Source organism: Bactrocera neohumeralis, unplaced genomic scaffold (genome assembly GCF_024586455.1).
Source record: "Bactrocera neohumeralis isolate Rockhampton unplaced genomic scaffold, APGP_CSIRO_Bneo_wtdbg2-racon-allhic-juicebox.fasta_v2 cluster10, whole genome shotgun sequence".
Taxonomy (NCBI): Eukaryota; Metazoa; Arthropoda; class Insecta; order Diptera; family Tephritidae; genus Bactrocera; species Bactrocera neohumeralis.
In genome coordinates, this window is record NW_026089623.1 from 4,959,104 (window position 1) to 4,966,506 (window position 7,403).

The window sequence follows — 7,403 nt, forward strand, 5'->3', positions numbered from 1 at the left end:
CATATGTATTTACGCATGTTTGCAAGCGAAGCTGCTACAGCGGCAAGGGGTGACAATCGGTGGCCATTACTTTACTTATGAAATTCTATTGCTACGAATATGGAAATGACAACGAAATAATCCAAATATGCATATTTCTAAAGGTAATTAATTTCTTTGAAAAAAATTAAAGGAATGAATGATCCTGAGAAGTATAGTCTTAACTTTTCAACGGCCAACGTAGAGCATTTCAACCAAAAGGAATTTATTCATTAAAATCACCACTCAGAAGTCGTTTTATCCGTTGTAAGCGAACGATTTTCGAAGAAACATCATTTCTAATATGCCACAAGACAAAATTAGAAATGAACTTCTTAAACCTCACGCTGTCAGATAAAACGATATATCTCGTCATCGCGGGTCGATTTCCAAAAAATGTAAATGAAGACTAACTACAGAAATAATCCTGTAAAGTATAGCCTTAATTTTTCAAGGGCCAACGCAGGGTATTTTAACAAAAGGGCACATAAAATAGTTGAGAATTCGCAGAAATGAAAGACAAAGGAAAGAAAAAGCAGTATAACTTCAATAATGAACAAGCATACAAACATACATATGCGCAGCAGCAGCAAGGAAAGAGGTAACAATCGGCGATCCATTGTATATTTCTTTCATGCATAACCAAACCATAATTAGGACAACGCAATACAAGTGTCAATGGTGGTCTTGGTGGTAAGCGCTTGAAAAGTTACGACGAGCACGTAGGTACGTAGGTTCGAATCCCAACAGAATTTATTTTTTAATTGATTAAGTCACCAACCAAAAATTGAAAAATTGTTCTACAAAAACAACAACAGCATAAGCATGGCAACATTGTGTTGTTGGTAGAAAAGCCGAGCTGTGCCGAAAGAAACGAACAAACGATTGCCGATTGTCGTCACCGCTTCGCTTGCTGCTGGAACATCTTCGCAGACAAGGTTGCGTAGATTCATATTGAGCAAGGTTGCGCAACCTGAATCTATCGCAACCTTTTCCGAATTCGTATAAGAAGTATAACTTCAATAAAAAGCCGCCCTGCCAACCATGAGCGGGTAAAAAACCAGATAATCAGTGGGTAAGCCTGTGGGTAATCATGAGTAGTTTGCATTGGCCGAGCGAATATTCTACCCACTCACGTACGTATACATGTGATCATACATCTTTGTTCCGTTCATTCAGCAGTGTCATATAAAAAGTATATCTGTCCTGCTCTAATATCCCCAATCGACGGCTGATGCAGGGTTGCTTTTTTTGATTCCTACTTTAAAAATTTCTTAAAATTTCAAACAAAACTTTTTAATTTTTAAAATTTTTATTTTAATTTATTTTTTACATTTTTACATAAAATTTATTATAATTTTTATATAAATAAAAATATATTTAATTTAAAAAAATAATTAATATCTGAAAAAAGATAATAAAAGACAAATATCTGAAATAAAATAAAGGTTATTAAAACCTGAAAATAAAAGAGTAGAAAAAGATTATAAAAGCCAAATACCTGAAATAAAATAAAGGTTATTAATACCTGAAAATAAATAATAATTACATTGAATATCTAAAAGAAAAAGAAAGATTAATTGTATAAAATGATAGTAATATATGAAAGAAAAGATTAATATTATCTGAAAGACTAAAATATATTAAAAACAAATCGAATTTACTCTGAAAGCAAAGATTAATTAAATTAAAATAGTGATAAAATCTGAAAAGAGAGAATAATTAAATAAAAATAATAATAACATCTGAAAGAAAAGATAAATATTATTTGATCATTTAAAATATAAATCAAACATTTGTTTTCACATATTATATTGGATTGCGCAGGCCGCCTTAAACGCATAAAATACATATGTACATATCGTCACCTGAAATGCAAAATAACGTAACATCACTTTTCGTAGGTTTACAGGATAAGCAAAAAACCGTATAAAAAGAAAATCACTTGAGATATTGAAACAAAATTTTCAAATCTGAATTAACATGAGTATATATAAGTATATTTTAGGAAAAAAGATAAAGAAAAATTTAAGCAAATTTTATAGTAGGTGTCTTACGTTATTTTGAATTTTCATTTCTGAAACAAAATAACGTATGATCAATCTAAATTTGATATGAATACTTTTTTTTTTTATTTTAAATAAAAACATTTGAAAGTTTTTCATATTTCATGTTATTTTTATTATTAATATGTCATAAGTACTCGAAAAAATTTAAATATATCAAGCTAAAAAATGAGGATAATGTTTAATTATTATTTATTAAATAACTAATTACTCAAAAGGTATATTATCATAACAGTAATAACATTCTGCTGGAATTAAAGCTTCTAGGTCCTGCAGATGTTGTCATTTCTTCTTAATTATTGTTAAACTTTGCGAAAGAACAGGCTGCTGAATTCCTAAAAAGCTAAACCGAACTCTGGCGGGTCCTTCTCTACCCATATACCGAGGGAGTTGTGGGTGGGAAGAAGCCGTTGGAGAAAAGGGACAGTGAGCTTCATAGATGGGTCAAAGGTGGAGGGGCTACTGTCACGAGCTCTCTATCAACTCCAGTTTCTCCAACTTTCTAAGTATTGCATTGTCTTCCAGGCTGAGATTAGAGCCATTAAGGTAACAGTATATTTACTACTCTGGAGTGCAGCCTCATTCAGAGGAGTGACCATCGACTCAGATAGCAGAGCGGTGATTCCAGCCTTGAACTCATTAACAATGAGAGAATTCAGAGTTGATCGAAGACCTAACCTCGCTATCAATAGCATCGAGTGTTTTTGTGATAAGAATGATATGAGTGCCAGACCACAGCGGAATCGCAGAAAACATGAGCTAGCAAGAAGAGGCACCCTAGAACCGCTATAGGTAGAATGGAAGCGGATCTATCCTATCTATTACTGCTGGGCCACAACTTTTACACACGCTGTCGAAAAAGTCGTTTGTCCCAAGATCGTTCGCATGAGATCTAGTGATCTCTTTGCCCTCAGTAAGGCAGCCTTTCCCTACTTTAGAGACTTGTAACACGCCATTGTCCTACCAGACGCCTTCTGCAGAAGCTGTATTGAAGAAGATTAGGTGGAAACAACTCAACACTTCCTTCTTGGCTGTCTTGCGTTAGGGAGGTCAAGACTTAATTACTTGTTAGGAAATTCATAAAGGATTATGCTAAAGTAGCCCACGGACTTACAAAGTACCTAAAGAAAAATACCACAGACTGGTCTAAAAATTTTAAACTAACAACAGATGCTAGTGATAATGCAATAGGAGCAGTCCTTTCTCAAGAAAATCACCCCATCGTTTACGCTAGTAGAACCTTAAACGATCACGAAAAACATTATGCTGCAATCGAAAAAGAATTGCTTGCTATCGTCTGGTCAGTCAACTATTTCCGACCATATTTATATGGCAAACCATTGGAACTCCTAACAGACCATCAACCACTTGTTTGGTTGCACACAAAGACGAAAGGAAAAGATATTAACCCAAGACTCCAAAGGTGGCTCTTGAAACTTGGTGAATATAACATACATATTAACTACATAAAGGGTAAGGAAAATAAAGTAGCCGATTTTATGAGCCGAATAAATAGTCAATAAGGCAACATATTAAATACCGTAAACGTTGAAGAAGATAACAGTATCTATCAAAATTTTACACCACTCAATACAGTAGTTAATAGATTTGCAACTCAAATTATAATTACAAATAATAAAACGCAAGACACGAAAGTAGCGAACGGTGAAATCAAAATATATAATATATAAATTCAAATGATATTGAGACTAATTATATGGCCGATTTGTTTAGGCAACATACATATAAAGTCGAAAAGGGTAGAAATATACTATATACCGAACTTCCCGATAATTTATACAAGCAGGTTCAATCCAAGTTAGTAGAGTTATTTAACACTGAAGTAAAATTTTATAAATCTAGCTTTAACGCGAAAGAAGTTAGCAGAATGGATTATTTAAACAAATTGCTAAATATCATATTAATGAAACAGGACATGCAGGAAAAACAGAAAATTATGAAGTTATCAAACCAAAAATTTACTACAAAAACCTAAAACTTTCGTACAAAAATATATAAATAATTGTGATATTTGCAACAGATCAAAATACATTAGGAACCCTATTAAAGCAAAATTCAATATCACAGAAACACCATTTAATGTACGAGGGCCGCTATATATATTCTGACCTGGGGCAACACTAAGTGTTGCCAGGTGCAATCTGACATTTCCATTGGAAAGTTTGACAGTTTTTAGCATAACATCACTCAGAACGTTTTGTCATTTAATCGTGAATTGTTTTATTTACAGGGAATTAAAAAATTCATCTCGCCCAAAAAATGGACATTTTCGTGCGATCGTTTTTCACAACTTTCGACGTGGATTATCACGACAAGAGTGCATCGATGAACTAAAATCTTTGTATGGCTATGAAGCACTATCCTATAGCACTGTGAAAAACTGGTACAACGAATTCAATCGCGGCCGACGCTCGCTCAAAGACGAATTCCGTGAAATTCGTCCAAAAACAGCCGTTGTGCCAGAAAACATCGATGCCGTACGTGAACTGATAATGTAAGACCGTCATATAACATACCTTCAGATAGAGGCATGCCCATGCATTTCTCCCACCAGCATACATTCATTCGATATTGCATGAACACCTGGCCGTAAAAAAGGTTTGTTCTCGTTGGATCCCGCACAATTTGACAATCGCTCAAAAAAAGGCTCGTGTGGATTGGTGTAAAGAAATGCTAAAAAAATACGATCGCGGTACTTCAAAAGACGTTTATAAGATCGTTACAGGTGACGAATCTTGGATCTATGCGTATGAGCCCGAAACAAAACAGTAATCGACCAAAATAAATAAAAATAAAAAAAAATAAATAAAAATAAAAATAAAATAAAAATAAAAAAAAAAATAAAAATAAAAAAAAAATAAAAATAAAAAAGTAAAAAAAAACATTTTCGTTGATAAATATGCCTATTTACATTATTAGGCCAGAAATATATATAGCAACCTACGTAAATGAAATGTTACATATGAATGTTTACACTATAAAGAAACATACTAGCTTTATCACATTCATTAATAAGTTTTCAAAACATGCAACAGCCATACAATTAGAAGACAGAAAAAGTAACACAATTATAGAAAAAATTAGAATTTACTTTGCAATGAGAAGTAAACCAAAAATAATAATTACTGATAACGAGTTCAACTCAATAAATGTTAAAGATTTCCTAAAATCAGAAGATATAGAAGTACATTTTACGAAACCAAACAACCATACCGGGAATGCAGACGTAGAAAGGCTGCACAGCACATTATCTGAAAAATTTAGAACAACAAGTGTATCGAGTGGTACAATAAATCCATACATTCCACAATAAAAACAACACCCTTAGACATAGTAGAGGGCAGGATAGAAAAAACACTAATTAAAAACAGATTGATTAATTAAAAACTGAAGGTCGCATACTTTTCGCGAAGATCATTTTGACATATCCGCAAAAAATTATATTGCCGAATACATTTTACATTGTATTCGCTAAGAATTGGAAATGAGCACATTTCGGTTGATACTTCCAGTGGTTTGATATCAATTTCACCTGCCTTTTGTCAATTTACTTCAACGAAAGATGAACTCATCACGAATGTTTATCCGAACATTGGCCAAATTATCGTCACTGCGATTACTTGAGTGCACGAGCAATTTCAGCTGCTTAAAATACCGATGTTAATGACTTATACCATGTTCAGACCGAAAATTTAAAAGATTAGATTACATTTAAGCATTTCATAACCCAACAACAGTGTTATTGTCATTCAAGAATTCACATCGCTTAATATTTACCAAAAGGAAAGATTGTCATATAGTATTTTCGGCACAATTCCGATTTCTTTCGCGCCGCGATTTGAAGGTACCGTTGGAAAGAGGAAGTCCTCCTGATTAAAAAATATATAGGGTTATAGGTACAGCAAACGCTTAATTTACGAGATATTGGAAATTAAAGTTCAAAAATTCCCAAAATTCGAGCATTTCAACAAGCTATTTTACCGCATTAAACACACTTTACTCACATTTTTCACTTCAAAATAATTAATTTAAACTATAAACTTTTAAATAAATCCACATTTTACACTTTTAACAGTTTTTCTACCGAAGAAATCTTTATTTTAAAAATTACATTTTACACTCGTAGTGAACATCATGTGTGTGCTAAAATTACGACGAAATGGAGCGCTGCCATGTGATAATAAGGAAATTCGCTGAAATGCCTTTTTTCCCAAAAATTCCTCTATCCATTCATATGGATATGTTCTCTATTTAATTTAATAAACAAATATGTAATATTATATACTAATATTATATAATAATATTATATAATAATATTATATAATAATATTTAAATATTTTATAATGAAAACTCAAACTTTGCTTGAATATTAGTGCAAGATAACCAAAAATATAACCACTTTATAACGAAACTCAATATATTTTTTTTATTTTAACGCAGAAAGGAGTACTATGCGAAAGTACTTCAGTCACATCGGGTATTCGCTCGACCAGGGTTATTTTTTTTAAAGCGCGGCCGAAGGCCGCCAACGCAGAAAGGAGTACTACGCGAAAGTACTTCAGTCACCCCGATATGATATAAATTTTACAATATTATTATAGATTTTTACTTATTTATTTTTATTAAACATAACTCGCATATTATACATATACATACATATGTATAGTATATATGTATACATATGTATATATACATGTGTATATGGAACAAGTTTTCATAACTCAATATTATAACTTGAAAACTGTTGGAAAGTATTGTTTATTATAATTAATATAGAAAAAAGAATCACGCAAAAGAACAAACAAAGAAAAATCGTTAAGAATCCTACAAATTTGGTGTTTGAGATGTGGCAACGCTCGTTTTCCTCATAATTGTAAACAATCTAGCCTTTGCAACGATGAGTGTTCTAAGTGATTTTTAAATTAATAAATATAGGTAAAATATTACAAAATAAAAGTGAAATGTGAACTTATTTCAATCTTTAAAGTGTATATTTAAATATAACAAGAGAAAAATGTGAAAAAATTTAGAGAAACATAGAGAAATAACATGTTTTCTTAGTGCAAATTTTTGAATTTTTAAACGTGAATATTTCAAAAAATATTAGTTATTTTTACATTATTTTTGGATATTCCTCCTCTGGAGAAGCTACCCTATCCGCACATACCCCATTTATATGGAAATTCGTTTTTTTTACCCCGCCGCCAAAGTAATCGGAATCGTGCCGTATTTTCAAATAAAAGCCGTCTTTTTTTTAATATTTTCCATATAATAGAAATAAAGATGCATTTTTTCAT

General features: G+C 32.0%; 1 long non-coding RNA gene and 1 pseudogene across 1 annotated transcript; both read right to left on the reverse strand.

The window, feature by feature from the left end:
• Positions 1–259: 259 nt before the first annotated feature.
• Positions 260–462, reverse strand: LOC126765643 (small nucleolar RNA U3; annotated as a pseudogene).
• Positions 463–1,455: 993 nt separating this feature from the next.
• Positions 1,456–5,767, reverse strand: LOC126764941 (uncharacterized). The gene is made up of 3 exons (XR_007668135.1): positions 5,508–5,767; positions 5,319–5,428; positions 1,456–1,886 (listed from the first exon to the last, which is right to left on the reverse strand). It is a non-coding gene; the product is annotated as an uncharacterized LOC126764941 (long non-coding RNA).
• Positions 5,768–7,403: the final 1,636 nt, after the last annotated feature.